The sequence below is a fragment of the Octopus sinensis genome, linkage group LG29 (genome assembly GCF_006345805.1).
Source record: "Octopus sinensis linkage group LG29, ASM634580v1, whole genome shotgun sequence".
Lineage (NCBI taxonomy): Eukaryota > Metazoa > Mollusca > Cephalopoda > Octopoda > Octopodidae > Octopus > Octopus sinensis.
In genome coordinates, this window is record NC_043025.1 from 16,694,812 (window position 1) to 16,720,462 (window position 25,651).

The 25,651-nt window shown below is 24.2% G+C and overlaps 1 protein-coding gene across 1 annotated transcript in view; it reads right to left on the reverse strand.

The window, feature by feature from the left end:
* The window catches only part of LOC115226056 (neurofibromin-like), a 99,735-nt gene that overhangs the window by 8,966 nt on the left and 65,118 nt on the right, over window positions 1-25,651 (reverse strand). The window lies entirely within an intron of this gene.

Below are 25,651 nucleotides of genomic sequence, written 5' to 3' on the forward strand. Positions count from 1 at the left end.
CTCATATAGCTTATATTTACCTAACAGACAACAATTTTTTTTTTGTTTTTCAAGTACACATTTGAAATATTTTGACATTTTCTAACCTGAAAACTTTTGAGAATTTAGTGATCTCTTGGATAAATATAAGCTTATTATCACTCATATAGCTTATATTTACCTAACAGATCAAAAATTTTTTTTTTTTTCAAGTACACATTTGAAATATTTTGACATTTTCTAACCTGAAAACTTTTGAGAATTTAGTGATCTCTTGGATAAATATAAGCTTATTATCACTCATATAGCTTATATTTACTAACAGATCACAAAATTTTTTTTGTTTTCAAGTACACATTTGAAATATTTTGACATTTTCTAACCTGAAAACTTTTGAGAATTTAGTGATCTCTTGGATAAATATAAGCTTATTATCACTCATATAGCTTATATTTACCTAACAGATCCAAAATTTTTTTTGTTTTTCAAGTACACATTTGAAATATTTGACATTTTCTAACCTGAAAACTTTGAGAATTTAGTGATCTCTTGGATAAATATAAGCTTATTATCACTCATATAGCTTATATTTACCTAACAGATCACAAAATTTTTTTGTTTTTCAAGTACACATTTGAAATATTTTGACATTTTCTAACCTGAAAACTTTTGAGAATTTAGTGATCTCTTGGATAAATATAAGCTTATTATCACTCATATAGCTTATATTACCTAACAGATCACAAAATTTTTTTTGTTTTTCAAGTACACATTTGAAATATTTGACAATTTCTAACCTGAAAACTTTTGAGAATTAGTGATCTCTTGGATAAATATAGCTTATTATCACTCATATAGCTTATATTTACCTAACAGATCACAAATTTTTTTTTGTTTTTCAAGTACACATTTGAAATATTTTGACAATTCTAACCTGAAACTTTGAGAATTTAGTGATCAGTCTTGGATAAATATAAGCTTATTATCACTCATATAGCTTAATTTACTAACAGATCAAAAAATTTTTTTTTTCAAGTACACATTTGAAATATTTTGACATTTTCTAACCTGAAAACTTTTGAGAATTTAGTGATCTCTTGGATAAATATAAGCTTATTATCACTCATATAGCTTATATTACCTAACAGATCAAAAAATTTTTTTTGTTTTTCAAGTACACATTTGAAATATTTTGACATTTTCTAACCTGAAAACTTTTGAGAATTTAGTGATCTCTTGGATAAATATAAGCTTATTATCACTCATATAGCTTATATTTACCTAACAGATCACAAAATTTTTTTTGTTTTCAAGTACACATTGAAATATTTTGACATTCTAACCTGAAAACTTTTGAGAATTTAGTGATCTCTTGGATAAATATAGCTTATTATCACTCATATATTTATATTTAAACAGACAACAAAATTTTTTTTTTTCAAGTACACATTTGAAATATTTTGACATTTCTAACCTGAAAACTTTTGAGAATTTAGTGATCTCTTGGATAAATATAAGCTTATTATCACTCTATAGCTTATATTTACCTAACAGATCACAAAATTTTTTTGTTTTCAAGTACACATTTGAAATATTTTGACATTTCTAACCTGAAAACTTTTGAGAATTTAGTGATCTCTTGGATAAATATAAGCTTATTATCACTCATATAGCTTATATTTACCTAACAGATCACAAATTTTTTTTTTTTTTTTTCAAGTACACATTTGAAATATTTTGACATTTTCTAACCTGAAAACTTTTGAGAATTTAGTGATCTCTTGGATAAATATAAGCTATTATCACTCATATAGCTTATATTTACCTAACAGATCACAAAATTTTTTTTGTTTTTCAAGTACACATTTGAAATATTTTGACATTTTCTAACCTGAAAACTTTTGAGAATTTAGTGATCTCTTGGATAAATATAAGCTTATTATCACTCATATAGCTTATATTTACCTAACAGATCACAAAATTTTTTTTTGTTTTCAAGTACACATTTGAAATATTTTGACATTTTCTAACCTGAAAACTTTTGAGAATTTAGTGATCTCTTGGATAAATATAAGCTTATTATCACTCATAGCTTATATTTACCTAACATCACAAAATTTTTTTTTGTTTTTCAAGTACACATTTGAAATATTTTGACATTTTCTAACCTGAAAACTTTTGAGAATTTAGTGATCTCTTGGATAAATATAAGCTTATTATCACTCATATAGCTTATATTTACCTAACAGATCACAAATTTTTTTTGTTTTTCAAGTACACATTTGAAATATTTTGACATTTTCTAACCTGAAAACTTTTGAGAATTTAGTGATCTCTTGGATAAATATAAGCTTATTATCACTCATATAGCTTATATTTACCTAACAGATCACAAATTTTTTTGTTTTTCAAGTACACATTTGAAATATTTGACATTTTCTAACCTGAAAAACTTTGAGAATTTAGTGATCTCTTGGATAAATATAAGCTTATTATCACTCATATAGCTTATATTACCTAACAGACAACAAAATTTTTTGTTTTTCAAGTACACATTTAATATTTTGACATTTTCTAACCTGAAAACGTTTGAGAATTTAGTGATCTCTTGGATAAATATAAGCTTATTATCACTCATATAGCTTATATTTACCTAACAGATCACAAAATTTTTTTTGTTTTCAAGTACACATTTGAAATATTTTGACTTTTTCTAACCTGAAAACTTTTGAGAATTTAGTGATCTCTTGGATAAATATAAGCTTATTATCACTCATATAGCTTATATTTACCTAAGAGATCACAAAATTTTTTTTGTTTTTCAAGTACACATTTGAAATATTTTGACATTTTCTAACCTGAAAACTTTTGAGAATTTAGTGATCTCTTGGATAAATATAAGCTTATTATCACTCATATAGCTTATATTACCTAACAGATCACAAAATTTTTTTTGTTTTTCAAGTACACATTTGAAATATTTTGACATTTTCTAACCTGAAAACTTTTGAGAATTTAGTGATCTCTTGGATAAATATAAGCTTATTATCACTCATATAGCTTATATTTACCTAACAGATCACAAAATTTTTTTTGTTTTTCAAGTACACATTTGAAATATTTTGACATTTCTAACCTGAAAACTTTTGAGAATTTAGTGATCTCTTGGATAAATATAAGCTTATTATCACTATAGCTTATATTTACCTAACAGATCACAAAATTTTTTTGTTTTTCAAGTACACATTTGAAATATTTTGACATTTCTAACCTGAAAACTTTTGAGAATTTAGTGATCTCTTGGATAAATATAAGCTTATTATCACTCATATAGCTTATATTACCTAACAGATCACAAAATTTTTTTTGTTTTTCAAGTACACATTTGAAATATTTTGACATTTTCTAACCTGAAAACTTTTGAGAATTTAGTGATCTCTTGGATAAATATAAGCTTATTATCACTCAGATAGCTTTATTACCTAACAGATCACAAATTTTTTTTTTTTTTTCAAGTACACATTTGAAATATTTGACATTTCTAACCTGAAAACTTTGAGAATTTAGTGATCTCTTGGATAAATATAAGCTTTATCATTCATATAGCTATATTTACACCTACAGATCACAAAATTTTTTTGTTTTCAAGTACACATTTGAAATATTTTGACATTTTCTAACCTGAAAACTTTTGAGAATTTAGTGATCTCTTGGATAAATATAAGCTTATTATCACTCATATAGCTTATATTTACCTAACAGATCACAAATTTTTTTTTGTTTTTTCAAGTACATTTGAAATATTTTGACATTTCTAACCTGAAAACTTTTGAGAATTTAGTGATCTTTGGATAAATATAAGCTTATTATCACTCATATAGCTTATATTTACCTAACAGATCACAAAAATTTTTTTGTTTTTCAAGTACACATTTGAAATATTTGACATTTTCTAACCTGAAAACTTTTGAGAATTAGTGATCTCTTGGATAAATATAAGCTTATTATCACTCATATAGCTTATATTTACCTAACAGATCAACAAAATTTTTTTTTGTTTTCAAGTACACATTTGAAATATTTTGACATTTTCTAACCTGAAAACTTTTGAGAATTTAGTGATCTCTTGGATAAATATAAGCTTATTATCACTCATATAGCTTATATTTACCTAACAGATCACAAATTTTTTTTTTTTTCAAGTACACATTTGAAATATTTTGACATTTCTAACCTGAAAACTTTTGAGAATTTAGTGATCTCTTGGATAATATAAGCTTATTATCACTCATATAGCTTATATTTACCTAACAGATCAAAATTTTTTTTTTTTTCAAGTACACATTTGAAATATTTTGACATTTTCTAACCTGAAAACTTTTGAGAATTTAGTGATCTCTTGGATAAATATAAGCTTATTATCACTATAGCTTATATTTACCTAACAGATCAAAAATTTTTTTTGTTTTTCAAGTACACATTTGAAATATTTTGACATTTTCTAACCTGAAAACTTTTGAGAATTTAGTGATCTCTTGGATAAATATAAGCTTATTATCACTCATATAGCTTATATTTACCTAACAGATCAAAATTTTTTTTTGTTTTTCAAGTACACATTTGAAATATTTTGACATTTTCTAACCTGAAAACTTTTGAGAATTTAGTGATCTCTTGGATAAATATAAGCTTATTATCACTCATATAGCTATATTTACCAACAGACAACAAAAATTTTTTTTTTTTCAAGTACACATTTGAAATATTTTGACATTTTCTAACCTGAAAACTTTTGAGAATTTAGTGATCTCTTGGATAAATATAAGCTTATTATCACTCATATAGCTTTATTTACCTAACAGATCACAAAATTTTTTTTGTTTTTCAAGTACACATTTGAAATTTTGACATTTCTAACCTGAAAACTTTTGAGAATTTAGTGATCTCTTGGATAAATATAAGCTTATATCACTCATATAGCTTATATTACCTAACAGATCACAAAATTTTTTTGTTTTTCAAGTACACATTTGAAATATTTTGACATTTTCTAACCTGAAAACTTTTGAGAATTTAGTGATCTCTTGGATAAATATAAGCTTATTATCACTCATATAGCTTATATTTACCTAACAGATCACAAATTTTTTTTTTTTTCAAGTACACATTTGAAATATTTTGACATTTTCTAACCTGAAAACTTTGAGAATTTAGTGATCTCTTGGATAAATATAAGCTTATTATCACTCATATAGCTTATATTTACCTAACAGAAAACAAATTTTTTTTGTTTTCAAGTACACATTTGAAATATTTTGACATTTTCTAACCTGAAAACTTTTGAGAATTTAGTGATCTCTTGGATAAATATAAGCTTATTATCTCTGATATAGCTTATATTTACCTAACAGATCACAAAATTGTTTTTTATTTTTCAAGTACACAATCGAAATATTTTCACATTTTTCAACCTGAAAACTTTTGAGAATTTAGTGATCTCTTGGATAAATATAAGCTTATTATCACTCATATAGCTTATATTTACCTAACAGATCACAAAATTTTTTTGTTTTTCAAGTACACATTTGAAATATTTTGACATTTTCTAACCTGAAAACTTTTGAGAATTTAGTGATCTCTTGGATAAATATAAGCTTATTATCACTCATATAGCTTATATTTACCTAACAGATCACAAATTTTTTTTTGTTTTTCAAGTACACATTTGAAATATTTTGACATTTTCTAACCTGAAAACTTTTGAGAATTTAGTGATCTCTTGGATAAATATAAGCTTATTATCACTCATATAGCTTATATTTACCTAACAGATCACAAAATTTTTTTTTGTTTTTCAAGTACACATTTGAAATATTTTGACATTTCTAACCTGAAAACTTTTGAGAATTTAGTGATCTCTTGGATAAATATAAGCTTATTATCACTCATATAGCTTATATTTACCTAACAGATCACAAAAATTTTTTTTGTTTTTCAAGTACACATTTGAAATATTTTGACATTTTCTAACCTGAAAACTTTTGAGAATTTAGTGATCTCTTGGATAAATATAAGCTTATTATCACTCATATAGCTTATATTTACCTAACAGATCACAAAATTTTTTTTGTTTTTCAAGTACACATTTGAAATATTTTGACATTTTCTAACCTGAAAACTTTTGAGATTTAGTGATCTCTTGGATAAATATAAGCTTATTATCACTCATATAGCTTATATTTACCTAACAGATCACAAAATTTTTTTGTTTTCAAGTACACATTTGAAATATTTGACATTTTCTAACCTGAAAACTTTTGAGAATTTAGTGATCTCTTGGATAAATATAAGCTTATTATCACTCATATAGCTTATATTTACTAACAGACACAAAATTTTTTTTTTTCAAGTACACATTTGAAATATTTTGACATTTTCTAACCTGAAAACTTTGAGAATTTAGTGATCTCTTGGATAAATATAAGCTTATTATCACTCATATAGCTTATATTTACTAACAGATCACAAAATTTTTTTTGTTTTTCAAGTACACATTTGAAATATTTTGACATTTTCTAACCTGAAAACTTTTGAGAATTTAGTGATCTCTTGGATAAATATAAGCTTATTATCACTCATATAGCTTATATTTACCTAACAGATCACAAATTTTTTTTTGTTTTCAAGTACACATTTGAAATATTTTGACATTTCTAACCTGAAAACTTTGAGAATTAGTGATCTCTTGGATAAATATAAGCTTATTATCACTCATATAGCTTATATTTACTAACAGATCAACAAATTTTTTTTTTTTTTCAAGTACACATTTGAAATATTTTGACATTTTCTAACTGAAAACTTTTGAGAATTTAGTGATCTCTTGGATAAATATAAGCTTATTATCACTCATATAGCTTATATTTACCTAACAGATCACAAAATTTTTTTTTGTTTTTCAAGTACACATTTGAAATATTTTGACATTTCTAACCTGAAAACTTTTGAGAATTTAGTGATCTCTTGGATAAATATAAGCTTATTATCACTCATATAGCTTATATTTACCTAACAGACAACAAAATTTTTTTTTTTTTTCAAGTACACATTTGAAATATTTTGACATTTTCTAACCTGAAAACTTTGAGAATTTAGTGATCTCTTGGATAAATATAAGCTTATTATCACTCATATAGCTTATATTTACCTAACAGATCACAAAATTTTTTTTGTTTTTCAAGTACACATTTGAAATATTTTGACATTTTCTAACCTGAAACTTTTGAGAATTTAGTGATCTCTTGGATAAATATAAGCTTATTATCACTCATATAGCTTATATTTACCTAACAGACACAAATTTTTTTTTGTTTTTCAAGTACACATTTGAAATATTTTGACATTTTCTAACCTGAAAACTTTTGAGAATTTAGTGTTCTCTTGGATAAATATAAGCTTATTATCACTCATATAGCTTATATTTACTTAACAGATCACAAATTTTTTTTGTTTTTCAAGTACACATTTGAAATATTTTGACATTTTCTAACCTGAAAACTTTTGAGAATTTAGTGATCTCTTGGATAAATATAAGCTTATTATCACTCATATAGCTTATATTTACCTAACAGATCACAAAATTTTTTTTTGTTTTTCAAGTACACATTTGAAATATTTTGACATTTTCTAACCTGAAAACTTTGAGAATTTAGTGATCTCTTGGATAAATATAAGCTTATTATCACTCATATAGCTTATAATTACCTAACAGATCACAAAATTTTTTTTTGTTTTTCAAGTACACATTTGAAATATTTTGACATTTTCTAACCTGAAAACTTTTGAGAATTTAGTGATCTCTGGATAAATATAAGCTTATTATCACTCATATAGCTTATATTTACCAACAGATCACAAATTTTTTTTGTTTTCAAGTACACATTTGAAATATTTTGACATTTTCTAACCTGAAAACTTTTGAGAATTTAGTGATCTCTTGGATAAATATAAGCTTATTATCACTCATATAGCTTATATTTACCTAACAGATCACAAAATTTTTTTTGTTTTCAAGTACACATTTGAAATATTTTGACATTTTCTAACCTGAAAACTTTTGAGAATTTAGTGATCTCTTGGATAAATATAAGCTTATTATCACTCATATAGCTTATATTTACCTAACAGATCAAAAAATTTTTTTTTGTTTTTCAAGTACACATTTGAAATATTTTGACATTTTCTAACCTGAAAACTTTTGAGAATTTAGTGATCTCTTGGATAAATATAAGCTTATTATCACTCATATAGCTTATATTTACCTAACAGATCACAAAATTTTTTTTGTTTTTCAAGTACACATTTGAAATATTTTGACATTTTCTAACCTGAAAACTTTTGAGAATTTAGTGATCTCTTGGATAAATATAAGCTTATTATCACTCATATAGCTTATATTTACCTAACAGATCACAAAATTTTTTTGTTTTCAAGTACACATTTGAAATATTTTGACATTTTCTAACCTGAAAACTTTTGAGAATTTAGTGATCTCTTGTATAAATATAAGCTTATTATAACTCATATAGCTTATTCTTACCTAACAGATCACAAATTTTTTTTGTTTTTCAAGTACACATTTGAAATATTTTGAAATTTCTAACCTGAAAACATTTGAGAATTTAGTGATCTCTTGGATAAATATAAGCTTATTATCACTCATATAGCTTATATTTACCTAACAGATCACAAAATTTTTTTTTGTTTTCAAGTACACATTTGAAATATTTTGACATTTTCTAACCTGAAAACTTTTGAGAATTTAGTGATCTCTTGGATAAATATAAGCTTATTATCACTCATATAGCTTATATTTACCTAACAGATCACAAATTTTTTTTTTGTTTTCAAGTACACATTTGAAATATTTTGACATTTTCTAACCTGAAAACTTTGAGAATTTAGTGATCTCTTGGATAAATATAAGCTTATTATCACTCATATAGCTTATATTTACCTAACAGATCACAAAATTTTTTTTTTTTTTTCAAGTACACATTTGAAATATTTTGACATTTTCTAACCTGAAAACTTTTGAGAATTTAGTGATCTCTTGGATAAATATAAGCTTATTATCACTCATATAGCTTATATTTACCTAACAGATCAAAAAATTTTTTTTTTTTTCAAGTACACATTTGAAATATTTTGACATTTTCTAACCTGAAAACTTTTGAGAATTTAGTGATCTCTTGGATAAATATAAGCTTATTATCACTCATATAGCTTATATTTACCTAACAGATCACAAATTTTTTTTGTTTTTCAAGTACACATTTGAAATATTTTGACATTTTCTAACCTGAAAACTTTTGAGAATTTAGTGATCTCTTGGATAAATATAAGCTTATTATCACTCATATAGCTTTATTTACCTAACAGATCACAAATTTTTTTTTTGTTTTTCAAGTACACATTGAAATATTTTGACATTTCTAACCTGAAAACTTTGAGAATTTAGTGATCTCTTGGATAAATATAAGCTTATTATCACTCATATAGCTTATATTTACTAACAGATCACAAATTTTTTTTGTGTTTTCAAGTACACATTTGAAATATTTTGACATTTTCTAACCTGAAAACTTTTGAGAATTTAGTGATCTCTTGGATAAATATAAGCTTATTATCACTCATATAGCTATATTTACCTAACAGATCACAAAATTTTTTTTTGTTTTTCAAGTACACATTTGAAATATTTTGACATTTCTAACCTGAAAACTTTTGAGAATTTAGTGATCTCTTGGATAAATATAAGCTTATTATCACTCATATAGCTTATATTTACTAACAGATCACAAAATTTTTTTTGTTTTTCAAGTACACATTTGAAATATTTTGACATTTTCTAACCTGAAAACTTTTGAGAATTTAGTGATCTCTTGGATAAATATAAGCTTATTATCACTCATAGCTTATATTTACCTAACAGATCACAAAATTTTTTTTGTTTTCAAGTACACATTTGAAATATTTTGACATTTTCTAACCTGAAAACTTTTGAGAATTTAGTGATCTCTTGGATAAATATAAGCTTATTATCACTCATATAGCTTATATTTACCTAACAGATCACAAAATTTTTTTTGTTTTTCAAGTACACATTTGAAATATTTTGACATTTCTAACCTGAAAACTTTTGAGAATTTAGTGATCTCTTGGATAAATATAAGCTTATTATCACTCATATAGCTTATACTTACCTAACAGATCACAAAATTTTTTTTGTTTTTCAAGTACACATTTGAAATATTTTGACATTTTCTAACCTGAAAACTTTTGAGAATTTAGTGATCTCTTGGATAAATATAAGCTTATTATCACTCATATAGCTTATTTTACCTAACAGATCACAAATTTTTTTTTTTTTTCAAGTAACATTTGAAATATTTTGACATTTTCTAACCTGAAAATTTTGAATTTAGTGATCTCTTGGATAAATATAAGCTTATTATCACTCATATAGCTTATATTATACCTAAAGATCACAAAATTTTTTTTTGTTTTCAAGTACACATTTGAAATATTTGACAATTTCTAACCTGAAAACTTTTGAGAATTTAGTGATCTCTTGGATAAATATAAGCTTATTATCACTCATATAGCTTATATTTACCTAACAGACAACAAAATTTTTTTTTTTTTTAAGTACACATTTGAAATATTTTGACATTTTCTAACCTGAAAACTTTTGAGAATTTAGTGATCTCTTGGATAAATATAAGCTTATTATCACTCATATAGCTTATATTTACCTAACAGATCACAAAATTTTTTTTTGTTTTTCAAGTACACATTTGAAATATTTTGACATTTTCTAACCTGAAAACTTTGAGAATTTAGTGATCTCTTGGATAAATATAAGCTTATTATCACTCATATAGCTTATATTTACCTAACAGATCACAAATTTTTTTTTGTTTTTCAAGTACACATTTGAAATATTTTGACATTTCTAACCTGAAAACTTTTGAGAATTTAGTGATCTCTTGGATAAATATAAGCTTATTATCACTCATATAGCTTATATTTTCTTAACAGATCACAAATTTTTTTTGTTTTTCAAGTACACATTTGAAATATTTTGACATTTCTAACCTGAAAACTTTTGAGAATTTAGTGATCTTTTGGATAAATATAAGCTTATTATCACTCATATAGCTTAATTTACCTAAAGATCACAAAATTTTTTTTGTTTTTCAAGTAGTACATTTGAAATATTTTGACTTTTCTAACCTGAAAACTTTTGAGAATTTAGTGATCTCTTGGATAATATAAGCTTATTATCACTCATAAGCTTATATTTCCTAAGAGACAACAAAATTTTTTTTTGTTTTTCAAGTACACATTTGAAATATTTTGACATTTTCTAACCTGAAAACTTTTGAGAATTTAGTGATCTCTTGGATAAATATAAGCTATTATCACTCATATAGCTTATATTTACCTAACAGACAACAAAATTTTTTTTTTTTTTTCAAGTACACATTTGAAATATTTTGACATTTTCTAACCTGAAACTTTTGAGAATTTAGTGATCTCTTGTAAATATAAGCTTATTATCACTCATATAGCTTATATTTACCTAACAGATCACAAAACTTTTTGTTTTTCAAGTACACATTTGAAATATTTTGACATTTCTAACCTGAAAACATTGAGAATTTAGTGATCTCTTGGATAAATATAAGCTTATATCACTCATATAGCTTATATTTACCTACAGATCACACAAATTTTTTTTTGTTTTTCAAGTACACATTTGAAATATTTTGACATTTTCTAACCTGAAAACTTTTGAGAATTTAGTGATCTCTTGGATAAATATAAGCTTTTTATCACTCATATAGCTTATATTCACCTAACAGACAACAAAATTTTTTTTGTTTTCAAGTACACATTTGAATATTTTGACATTTTCTAACCTGAAAACTTTTGAGAATTTAGTGATCTCTGGATAAATATAAGCTTGTTATCACTCATATAGCTTATATTTAACTTACAGATCACAAAATTGTTTTTGTTTTTCAAGTACACATTTGAAATATTTGACATTTTCTAACCTGAAAACTTTTGAGAATTTAGTCATCTCTCTTATTATCACTCAGTTAAACTATATTTATCAAACAGATCACAAAATATTTTTTTGTACGTCAAGTAAAGTACACATTTGAAATATTTTGACATTTCTAACATGAAAACTTTGAGAATTTAGTGATTCTTGGATAAAATAAGTTTATTATCATCATATAGCTTATATTTACAAAACGATCACAAAATTTTTTTTTGTTTTTCAAGTACACATTTGAAATATTTTGACATTTTCCAACCTGAAAACTTTTGAGAATTTAGTGATCTCTTGGATAAATATGAGCTTATTATCACTCATATAGCTTATATTTCTAAGAGACAACGAAATATTTTTTTTTTTTCAAGTACACATTTGAAACATTTTGTCATTTCTAACTGAAAACTTTGAGAATTTAGTGATCTCTTGTTAAATATAAGCTTTTATCACACATATAGCTTATATTTATCTAACAGATCACAAATTTTTTTTTGTTTTTCAAGTACTCATTTGAAATATTTGACATTTCTAACCTGAAAACTTTTGGAATTTAGTGATCTCTGGATAAATATAAGATTATTATCACTCATATAGCTTATATTTCTAAGAGACAACGAAATATTTTTTTGTTTTTGAAGTACACATTTGAAATATTTTAACATTTTCTAACCTGAAAACTTTTGAGAATTTAGTGATCTCTTGGATAATCACTCATATAGCTTATATTTACCTAACAGAACACAAAATTTTTTTTTGTTTTTCGAGTACTTATTTGAAATATTTTGACATTTTCTTTTTTTTTTTCAAGTACACATTTGAAACATTTTGTCATTTTCTAACCTGAAAACTTTTGAGAATTTAGTCATCTCTTGGATAAATATAAGCTTATTATCACTCATATAGCTTATTTTTATCTAACAGATCACAAATTTTTTTTTGTTTTTCAAGTACTCATTTGAAATATTTTGACATTTTCTAACCTGAAAACTTTTGAGAATTTAGTGATCTCTTGGATAAATATAAGCTTATTATCACTCATATAGCTTATATTTATCTAACAGTTCCAAAATTTCTTTTTGTTTTTCAAGTACTCATTTGAAATATTTTGACATTTTCTAACCTGAAAACTTTTGAGAATTTAGTGATCTCTTGTATAAATATAAGCTTATTATTATCATTCATATAGCTTATATTTTCTTAAGAGACAACGTAATATTTTTTTGTTTTTCAAGGACACATTTGAAATATTTTAACATTTTCTAACCTGAAAACGTTTGAGAATTTAGTGATCTCTTGGATAAATATAAGCTTATTATCACTCATATAGCTTATATTTTCCTAAGAGACAACAAAAAGTTTTTTTTGTTTTTCAAGTACACATTTGAAATATTTTGACATTTTCTAACCTGAAAACGTCTAATTTAGTGATCACCTTGATAAATATAAGCTAATTATCACTCATATAGCTTATATTTACCTAACAGATCACAAAATTTTTTGTTTATCAAGTACACATTTGAAATATTTTGAATTTCTAAACTGAAAACTTTTGAGAATTTAGTGATCTCTTGGATATAAAATAAGCTTATTTTCACTCATATAGCTTATTATACCTTACAGATCACAAAATTTTTTTTGTTTTTCAAGTACACATTTGAAATATTTTGACATTTTCTAACCTGAAAACTATTGAGAATTTATTGATCTCTTGGATAAATGTAAGCTTATTATCACTCATATAGCTTATATTCACCTAAGAGACAACAAAATTTTTTTTGTTCTTCAAGTACACATTTGAAATATTTTGACATTTTCTAACCTGAAAACTTTTGAGAATTTATTGATCTCTTGGATAAATATAAGCTTATTATCACTCTTATAGCTTATAGTTACCTAACAGATCACAAAATTTTTTTTTATTTTCAAGTACACATTTGAAATATTTTGACATATTCTAACCTGAAAACTTTTAGAATTTAGTGATCTCTTGGATATATATAAGCTTGTTATCACTATATAGCTTATATTTACCTTACAGATCACAGAATTTTTTTTGTTTTTCAAGTACACTTTGAAATATTTTGACATTTTCTAACCTGAAAACTTTTGAGAATTTAGTCTATATTCTTCTTATTATCACTCATTAACTTATATTATCTAACAGATCACAAAATTTTTTTGTATTTCAAGTACACATTTGAAATATTTTGACATTTTCTAACCTGAAAACTTTTGAGAATTTAGTGATCTCTTGGATAAATATAAGCTTATTATCAATCATATAGCTTATATTTACCCACAGAATCACAAAATTTTTTTTTGTTTTTCAAGTACACATTTGAAATATTTTGAATTTTCTAAACTGAAAACTTTTGAGAATTTAGTGATCTCTTGTGTAAATATAAGCTTATTATCACTCAGTTAACTTATATTTATCTAACAGATCACAAATTTTTTTTTTGTTTTTCAAGTACACATTTGAAATATTTTGAATTTTCTAAACTGACAACTTTTGAGAATTTAGTGATCTGTTGGATAAATATAAGCGTATTATCACTCATATAGCTTATAGTTACCTAACAGATCACAAAATTTTTTTTTGTCTTTCAAGTACACATTTGAAATATTTTGACATTTTCTAATCTGAAAACTTTTGAGAATTTAGTGATCTCTTGGATGAGCCTATTTTCACTCATATAGGTTATATTTACCTTACAGATCACAAAATTTTATTTTGTTTTTCAAGTACACATTTGAAATATTTTGACATTTTCTAACCTGAAAACTTTTGAGAATTTAGTGCTCTCTTGTATAAATATAAGCTTATTATCACTCATATAGGTTATATTTACCTAACAGTTCACAAATTTTTTTTTGTTTTTCAAGTACACATTTGAAATATTTTGAATTTTCTAACCTGAAAACTTCTTAGAATTTAGTGATCTCCTTGATAAATATAAGCTTATTATCACTCATATAGCTTATATTTACCTAACAGATCACAAAATTTTTTTTTGTTTTTCAAGTACACATATGATATATTTTGAATTTTCTAAACTGGAAACTTTTGAGAATTTAGTGATCTGTTGGATAAATATAAGCATATTATCACTCATATAGCTTATATGCTATATGAGTGATAATAAGCTTATTATCTCTCATATAGCTTATATTCACCTAACAGACAACAAAATTATTTTTGTTCTTCAAGTACACATTTGAAATATTTTGACATTTTCTAACCTGAAATCTTTTGAGAATTTAGTGTTCTCTTGGATAAACATATGCTTATTTTCACTCATATAGCTTATAGTTACCTAACAGATCATAAAATTTTTTTTTGTCTTTCAAGAACACATTTGAAATATTTTGACATTTTCTAATCTGAAAACTTTTGAGAATTTAGTGATCTCTTGGATGAGCCTATTTTCACTCATATAGGTTATATTTACCTTACAGATCACAAAATTTTATTTGTTTTTCAAGTACACATTTGAAATATTTTGACATTTTCTAACCTGAAAACTTTTGAGAATTTAGTGCTCTTGGATAAATATAAGCTTATTATCACTCATATAGGTTATATTTACCTAACAGTTCACAAATTTTTTTTTGTTTTTCAAGTACACATTTGAAATATTTTGAATTTTCTAACTGAAAACTTTTAGAATTTAGTGATCTCCTTGATAAATATAAGCTTATTATCACTCATAGCTTATATTTACCTAACAGATCACAAAATTTTTTTTTGTTTTTCAAGTACACATATGAATATTTTGAATTTTCTAAACTGGAAAATTTGAGAATTAGTGATCTGTTGGATAAATATAAGCATATTATCACTCATATAGCTTATTTCTATATGAGTGATAATAAGCTTATTATCTCTCATATAGCTTATATTCACCTAACAGACAAAAAATTATTTTTGTTCTTCAAGTACACATTGAAATATTTTGACATTTTCTAACCTGAAATCTTTTGAGAATTTAGTGATCTCTGGATAAACATATGCTTATTTCACTCATATAGCTTATAGTTACCTAACAGATCATAAAATTTTTTTTTTTTTTCAAGAACATTTGAAATATTTTGACATATTCTAACCTGAAAACGTTGAGAATTTAGTGATCTCTTGGATAAATATAAGCTTATTATCACTCATATAGCTTATATTTACCTAACAGATCAAAAAATTTTTTTTTGTTTTTCAAGTACACGTTTGAAATATTTTGAATTTTCTAACCTGAAAACTTTTGAGAATTTAGTGATCTCTTGGGTAAATATAAGCTTATTATCACTCAGTTAACTTTTATTTATCTAATAGATCACTTTTTATTTTTTTGTTTTTCTAGTACACATTTGAAATATTTTGAATTTTCTAAACTGAAAACTTTTGAGAATTTAGTGATCTGTTGTATAAATATAAGCTTATTATCACTCATATAGCTTATATTCACCTAACAGACAACAAATTTTTTTTTGTTCTTCAAGTACACATTTGAAATATTTTGACATTCTCTAACCAGAAAACTTCTAAGAATTTAGTGATCACCTTGATAAATATAAGCTTATTATCACTCATATAGCTTATATTTACCTAACAGATCACAAAACTTTTTTTGTTTATCAAGTACACATTTGAAATATTTTGAATTTCTAAACTGAAAACATTTGAGAATTTAGTGATCTGTTGGATAAATATAAGCTTATTATCACTCATATAGCTTATATTTACCTTACAGAACACAAATTTTTTTTTTGTTTTTCAAGTACACATTTGAAATAATTTAACATTTTCTAACCTGAAAACTATTGAGAATTTAGTGATCTCTTGGATAAATATAAGCTTATTATCACTCATATAGCTTATATTCACCTAACAGACAACAAAATTTTTTTTGTTTTTTAAGTACACATTTGAAATATTTTGACATTTTCTAACCTGAAAACTTTTGAGAATTTAGTGATCTCTTGGATAAATATAAGCTTATTATCACTCATATAGCTTATAGTTACCTAACAGATCACAACATTTTTTTTTATCTTTCAAGTACACATTTGAAATATTTTGACATTTTCTAACCTGAAAACTTTTTAGAATTTAGTGATCTCTTGGATAAATATAAGCTTGTTATCACTCATATAGCTTATATTTACCTTACAGATCACAGAATTTTTTTTTGTTTCTCAAGTAGACTTTTGAAATATTTTGACATTTTCTAACCTGAAAACTTTTGAGAATTAGTCATCACTTCTTATTATCACTCAGTTAACTAATATTTATCTAACAGATCATAAAACATATTTTTGTATTTCAAGTACACATGTGAAATATTTTGACATTTTCTAACCAGAAAACTTTTGAGAATTTAGTGATCTCTTGGATAAATATAAGCTTATTATCAATCATATAGCTTATATTTACCCAACAGATCACAAAATTTTTTTTTGTTTTTCAAGTACACATTTGAAATATTTTGACATTTTCCAATCTGAAAACTTTTGAGAATTTAGTGATCTCTTGGATAAATATGAGCTTATTATCACTCATATAGCTTATATTTTCATAAGAGACAATGAAATATTATTTTTTTTTCAAGTACACATTTGAAACATTTTGTCATTTTCTAACCTGAAAACTTTTGAGAATTTAGTGATCTCTTGGATAAATATAAGCTTATTATCACTCATATAGCTTATATTTATCTAACAGATCACAAAATTTTTTTTTGTTTTTCAAGTACACATTTGAAATATTTTGACATATATTGAGAATTTAGTGATCTCTTGGATAAATATAAGCTTATTATCACTCATATACCTTATATTTTCTTAAGAGACAACGAAATATTTTTTTGTTTTTCAAGTACACATTTGAAACATTTTGTCATTTTCTAACCTGAAAACTATTGAGAATTTAGTGATCTCTTTGATAAATATAAGCTTATTATCACTCATATAGCTTATATTTACCTAACAGAACACAAAATTTTTTTTTTGTTTTTCGAGTACTTATTTGAAATATTTTGACTTTTTCTAACCTGAAAACTTTTGAGAATTTAGTGATCTCATGGATAAATATGAGCTTATTATCACTCATATAGCATATATTTTCCTAAGAGACAACGAAATTTTTTTTTGTTTTTCAAGTACACATTTGAAATATTTTGACATTTTCTAACCGAAAAACTGTTGAGAAATTAGTCATCTCATCGTTAAATATAAGCTAATTATCACTCAGTTAACTTATATTTATCTAACAGATCAAAAAATTTTTTTTAGTTTTTCAAGTACACATAAGAAATATTTTGTCATTTTCTCACCTGAAAACTTTTAAGAATTTCGTGTTCACTTGGACAAATATAAGCTTATTATCACTCATATAGCTTATATTTACCTAAGAGACAACAATTATTTTGACATTTTCTTAAGAGACAACGAAATTTTTTTTGTTTTTCAAGTACACATTTGAAACATTTTGTCATTTTCTAACCTGAAAACATTTGTGAATTTAGTAATCTCTTGGATAAATATAAGCTTATTATCACTCATATAGCTTATATTTACCAAGGAGACAAGAAATTTTTTTTTTTTTTAAAGTACACATTTGAAATATTTTGAATTTTCTAAACTGAAAACTTTTGAGAATTTAGTGATCTGTTGGATAAATATAAGCGTATTGTCACTCATATAGCTTATATTTACCTTACAGCTCACAAAATTTTTTTTTATTTTTCAAGTACACATTTGAAATATTTTAACATTTTCTAACCTGAAAACTTCTGAGAATTTAGTGATCACTTGGGTAAATATAAGCTTCTTATCACTCAGTTAACTTATATTTATCTAACAGATCACAAATTTTTTTTTTGTATTTCAAGTACACATTTTAAATATTTTGACATTTTCAAACCTGAAAAGTTTTGAGAATTTAGTGATCTCTTGGATAAATAAGCTTATTATCACTCTATAGCTTATTTTTGTTTTTTGTTTTTTACTTAATTTTATTAATTTATTTACCTTACAGATCACAGAATTTTTTTTTGTTTTTCAAGTACACATTTGAAATATTTTGACATTTTCTAACCTGAAAACTTTTGCGAAATTAGTCATCTCTTCGATAAATATAAGCTAATTATCACTCAGTTAAGTTATATTTATCTAACAGATCAAAAAATTTTTCTTAGTTTTTCAAGTACACATAAGAAATATTTTGTCATTTTCTAACCTGAAAACTATTTAGAATTTAGTGATCTCATTGATAACTATAAGCTTATTATCACTCATATAGCTTATATTTCCCTAACAGATCACAAAATTTTTTTTTGTTTTTCAAGAACACATTTGAAATAATTTGACTTTTTCTAACCTGAAAACTTTTGAGAATTTAGTGATCTCTTGGACAAATATTAGCTTATTATCACTCATATAGCTTATATTTACCTAAGAGCACAAATTTTTTTTTGTTTTTCTAGTACATATTTGAAATATTTTGACATTTTCTAACCTGAAAACTTTTCAGAATATAGGGATCTCTTAGATAAATATAAGCTTATTGTCACTCATATAGATTATATTTACCTAACAGATCACAAATTTTTTTTTGTTTTTCATGTACACATTTCAAATATTTTGAATTTTCTAAACTGAAAACTTTTAAGAATTTAGTGATCTCTTGGATGAGCTTATTATCACTCATATAGCTTATATTTACCTTACAGTTCACAAAATTTTTTTTTGTTTTTCAAGTACACATTTGAAATATTTTGACATTTTCTAACCTGAAAACCTTTGAGAATTTAGTGATCTCTTGGAGAAATATAAGCTTATTATCACTCAAATAGCTTATATTTACCTAAGAGATCACAAATTTTTTTTTTGTTTTTCAAGTACACATTTGAAATATTTTGACATTTTCTAACCCGAAAACTTTTGAGATTTGGTGATCTCTTGGATAAATATAGGCTTATTATCTCTCATATTGCTTATATTTACCTAACAGATCACAAAATTGTTTTTTGTTTTTCAAGTACACATTTGAAATATTTTGACATTTTCTCACCTGAAAATTTTGAGAATTTAGTGACCTCTTGGATAAATATAAGCTTATTATCACTCATATAGCTTATATTTACATAACAGATCACAAAATTTCTTTTTGTTTTTTAAGTACACATTTGAAATATTTTGACATTTTCTAAAATGAAAACTTTTGAGAATTTAGTGATCTCTTGGATAAATATAAGCTTATTATCACTCATATAGCTTATATTTTTGTTAAGGGACAACGAAATTTTTTTTTATTTTTCAAGTACACATTTGAAATATTTTGACTTTTTCTAACCTGAAAACTTTTGAGAATTTAGTGTTCTCTTGGATACATATAAGCTTATTATCACTCATATAGCTTATATTTTCCTAAGAGACAACTAAATTTTTTTTTTTTTGAAGTACACATTTGAAATATTTTGACATTTTCTAACCTGAAAACTTTTGAGAATTTAGTCATCTCTTGGATAAATATAAGCTTATTATCACTCATATAGCTTATATTTACCTAACAAATCACAAATTTTTTTTTGTTTTTCAAGTACACATTTGAAATATTTTGAATTTTCTAACCTGAAAACTTCTGAGAATTTAGTGATCACTTGTGTAAATATAAGCTTATTATCACTCAGTTAACTTATATTTATCTAACAGATCACAAATTTTTTTTTTGTATTTCAAGTACACATTTTAAATATTTTGACATTTTCAATTTTTTGTTTTTCAAGTACACATTTGAAATATTTTGACATTTTCTAACCTGAAAACTTTTGAGAAATTAGTCATCTCTTCGATAAATATAAGCTAATTATCACTCAGTTAAGTTATATTTATCTAACAGATCAAAAAATTTTTCTTAGTTTTTCAAGTACACATAAGAAATATTTTGTCATTTTCTAACCTGAAAACTATTGAGAATTTAGTGATCTCATTGATAAATATAAGCTTATTATCACTCATATAGCTTATATTTCCCTAACAGATCACAAAATTTTTTTTTGTTTTTCTAGTACATATTTGAAATATTTTGACATTTTCTAACCTGAAAACTTTTCAGAATATAGGGATCTCTTGGATAAATATAAGCTTATTATCACTCATATAGATTATATTTACCTAACAGATCACAAATTTTTTTTTGTTTTTCGTGTACACATTTCAAATATTTTGAATTTTCTAAACTGAAAACTTTTAAGAATTTACTGATCTCTTGGATGAGCTTATTATCACTCATATAGCTTATATTTACCTTACAGATCACAAAATTTTTTTTTGTTTTTCAAGTACACATTTGAAATATTTTGACATTTTCTAACCTGAAAACCTTTGAGAATTTAGTGATCTCTTGGATAAATATAAGCTTATTATCACTCAAATAGCTTATATTTACCTAAGAGATCACAAAATTTTTTTTTGTTTTTCAAGTACACATTTAAAATATTTTGACATTTTCTAACCTGAAAACTTTTGAGACTTTGGTGATCTCTTGGATAATATAGGCTTATTATCTCTCATATAGCTTATATTTACCTAACAGATCACAAAAAAGTTTTTTTCTTTTTCAAGTACAATTTGAAAATATTTTGACATTTTCTAACCTGAAAACTTTTGAGAATTTAGTGATCTCTTGGATAAATAAGCTTATTATCAATCATATAGCTTATATTTACCTAACAGATCAAAAAATTTTTTTTTGTTTTTCAAGTACACATTTAAAATTTTTTGAATTTTCTAAACTGAAAACTTTTGGGAATTTAGTGATCTCTTGGATAAGCTTATTTTCACTCATATAGCTTATATTTTCCTAAGAGACACTAAAAGAGATCACTAAATTCTCAATAGTTTTCAGGTTAGAAAATGTCAAAATATTTCAAATGTGTACTTGAAAAACAAAAGAAAAAATTTTGTGATCTGTTAGGTAAATATAAGCTATATGAGTGATAATAAGCTTATATTTATCCAAGAGATCACTAAATTCTCAAAAGTTTTCAGGTTAGAAAATGTCAAAATATTCAAATGGTACTTGAAAACAAAAAAAAATTTGTGTCTGGTAGGTTATATATAGTTATATGAGTGATAATAAGCTTATATTTATCCAAGAGATCACTAAATTCTCAAAAGTTTTCAGGTTAGAAAATGTCAAAATATTTCAAATGTGTACTTGAAAAACAAAACAAATATTGTGATCTGTTAGGTTAAATAAAGCTATATGATGGATAATAAGCTTATATTTATCCAAGAGATCACTAAATTCTCAAAAGTTTTCAGGTTAGAAAATGTCAAAATATTTCAAATGTATACTTGTGAAAACAAAAAAAACAATTTTGTGATCTGTTAGGTAAATATAAGCTATATGAGTGATAATAAGCTTATATTTATCCAAGAGATCACTAAATTCTCAAAAGTTTTCCTGTTAGAAAATGTCAAAATATTTCAAATGTGTAATTGAAAAACAAAAAAAAAATTCTGTGATCTGTAATGTAAATATAAGCTATATGAGTGATAATAAGCTTATATTTATCCAAGAGATCACTAAATTCTCAAAAGTTTTCAGGTTTGAAAATGTCAAAATATTTAAAATGTGTACTTGAAATACAAAAATAAAAACTGTGATCTGTTAGATAAATATAAGTTAACTGAGTGATAATAAGCTTATATTTACCCAAGAGATCACTAAATTCTCATATTTTTCAGGTTAGAAAATGTCAAAATATTTCAAATGTGTACTTGAAAAACAAAAAAAAATTTTGTGATCTGTTAGGTAAATATAAGCTATATGAGTGATAATAAGCTTATATTTATCCAAGAGATCACTAAATTCTCAAAGGTTTTCAGGTTAGAAAATGTCAAAATATTTCAAATGTGTACTTGAAAAACAAAAAACAATTTTGTGATCTGTTAGGTAAATATAAGCTATATGAGATGATAAATAAGCTATATATTATCCAAGAGATCACTAATTCTCAAAAGTTTTCAGGTTAGAAAATGTCAAAATATTTCAAAGTGTACTTGAAAAACAAAAAAAAATTTCGTGCTCTTAGGAAAATATAAGCTATATGAGTGATAAGCTAATATATATTTATCCAAGAGATCACTAAATTCTCAAAAGTTTTCAGGTTAGAAAATGTCAAAATATTTCAAATGTGGTACTTGAAAAACAAAAAAAAATTTGTTGTCTGGTAGGTATTATAAGTTATATGAGTGATAAAAGCTTATATTTATCCAAGAGATCACTAAATTCTCAAAGTTTTCAGGTTAGAAAATGTCAAAATATTTCAAATGTGTACTTAAAAACAAAAAAAATTTTGTGATCTGTTAGGTAAATATAAGCTATATGAGTGATAATAAGCTTATATTATCCAAGAGATCACATAAATTCTCAAAAGTTTTCAGGTTAGAAAATGTCAAAATATTTCAAATGTATACTTGAAAAACAAAAAAAAATTTGTGATTGTAGGTAAATATAAAGCTATTATGAGTGATAATAAGCTTATATTATCAAGGGATCACTAATTTCAAAAGTTTTCTGTTTATTAGAAAATGTCAAAATATTTCAAATGTGTACTTGAAAAACACAAAAAAAAAATTTTGTGATCTGTGTAAGGTAAGAATAAGCTATATGAGTGATAATAAGCTTATATGTATCCAAGAGTTCACTAAATTCTCAAAAGTTTTCAGGTTAGAAAATGTCAAAATATTTCAAATGTGTACTTGAAAAACAAAAAACAGTTTTGTGATCTGTTAGGTAAATATAGGCTATAAGAGTGATAATAAGCTTATATTTATCCAAGAGATCACTAAATTCTCAAAAATTTTCAGGTTAGAAAATGTCAAAATATTTCAAACGTGTACTTGAAAAACAAAAAAAAATTTCGTCGTCTCTTAGGAAATTATAAGCTATATGAGTGATAATAAGCACATATTTATCCAAGAGATCACTAAATTCTCAAAAGTTTTCAGGTTAGAAAATGTCAAAATATTTGAAATGTGTACTTGAAAAAAAAAAAAAAATTTAATTTCTGGTAGGTAATTATAAGCTATATGAGTGATAATAAGCTTATATTTATCCAAGAGATCACTAAATTCTCAAAAGTTTTCATGTTAGAAAATGTCAAAATATTTCAAATGTGTACTTGAAAAACAAAAAAAAAATTTGTGATCTGTTAGGTAAATATGAGTGATAATAAGCTTATATTTATCCAAGAGATCACTAAATTCTCAAAAGTTTTCAGGTTAGAAAATGTCAAAATATTTGAAATGTGTACTTGAAAAACAAAAAAAATTTGTTGTCTGCTAGGTAATTATAAGCTATATGAATGATAATAAGCTTATATTTATCCAAGAGATCACTAAATTCTCAAAAGTTTTCAGGGTAGAAAATGTCAAAATATTTCAAATGAGTACTTGAAAAACAAAAAAAAATTTTGTGATCTGTTACGTAAATATGAGCTATATGAGTGATAATAAGCTTATATTTATACAAGAGATCACTAAATTCTCAAAAGTTTTCAGGTTAGAAAATGTCAAATTATTTCAAATGTGTTCTTGAAAAACAAAAAGAAATTTCGTTGTCTCTTAGGTAAATATAAGCTATATGAGTGATAATAAGCTAATATTTATCGAAGAGATCACTAAATTCTCAAAAGTTTTCAGGTTAGAAAATGTCAAAATATTTCAAATGTGTACTTGAAAAAAAAAAAAATTTGTTTCTGTTAGGTAATCATAAGCTATATGAGTGATAATAAACTTATATTTATCCAAGAGATCACTAAATTCTCAAAAGTTTTCAGGTTAGAAAATGTCAAAATATTTCAAATGTGTACTTGAAAAACAAAAAAAAATTTTGTGATCTGTTAGGTAAATATAAGCTATATGAGTGATAATAAACTTATATTTATCCAAGAGATCACTAAATTCTCAAAAGTTTTCAGGTTAGAAAATGTCAAAATATTTCAAATGTGTACTTGAAAAACAAAAAAAAATTTTGTGATCTGTTAGGTAAATATAAGCTATATGAGTGATAATAAGCTTATATTTATCCAAGAGATCACTAAATTCTCAAAAGTTTTCATTTTAGAAAATGTCAAAATATTTCAAAATATGTACTTGAAAAACGAAAAAAAAATTTGTGATCTGTTATGTAAATATAAGCTATATGAGTGATAATAAGCTTATATTTATCCAAGAGATCACCTAAATTCTCAAAAGTTTTCAGGTTAGAAAATGTCAAAATATTTGAAATGTGTACTTGAAAAACAAAAAAAAATTTTGTGATCTGTTAGGCAAATATAAGCTATATGAGAGATAATAAGCTTATATTTATCCAAGAGATCACTAAATTCTCAAAAGTTTTCATTTTAGAAAATGTCAAAATATTTCAAATGTGTACTTGAAAAACAAAAAAAAATTTTGTGATCTGTTATGTAAATATAAGCTATATGAGTGATAAATAGCTTCTATTTATCCAAGAGATCACTAAATTCTCTAAAG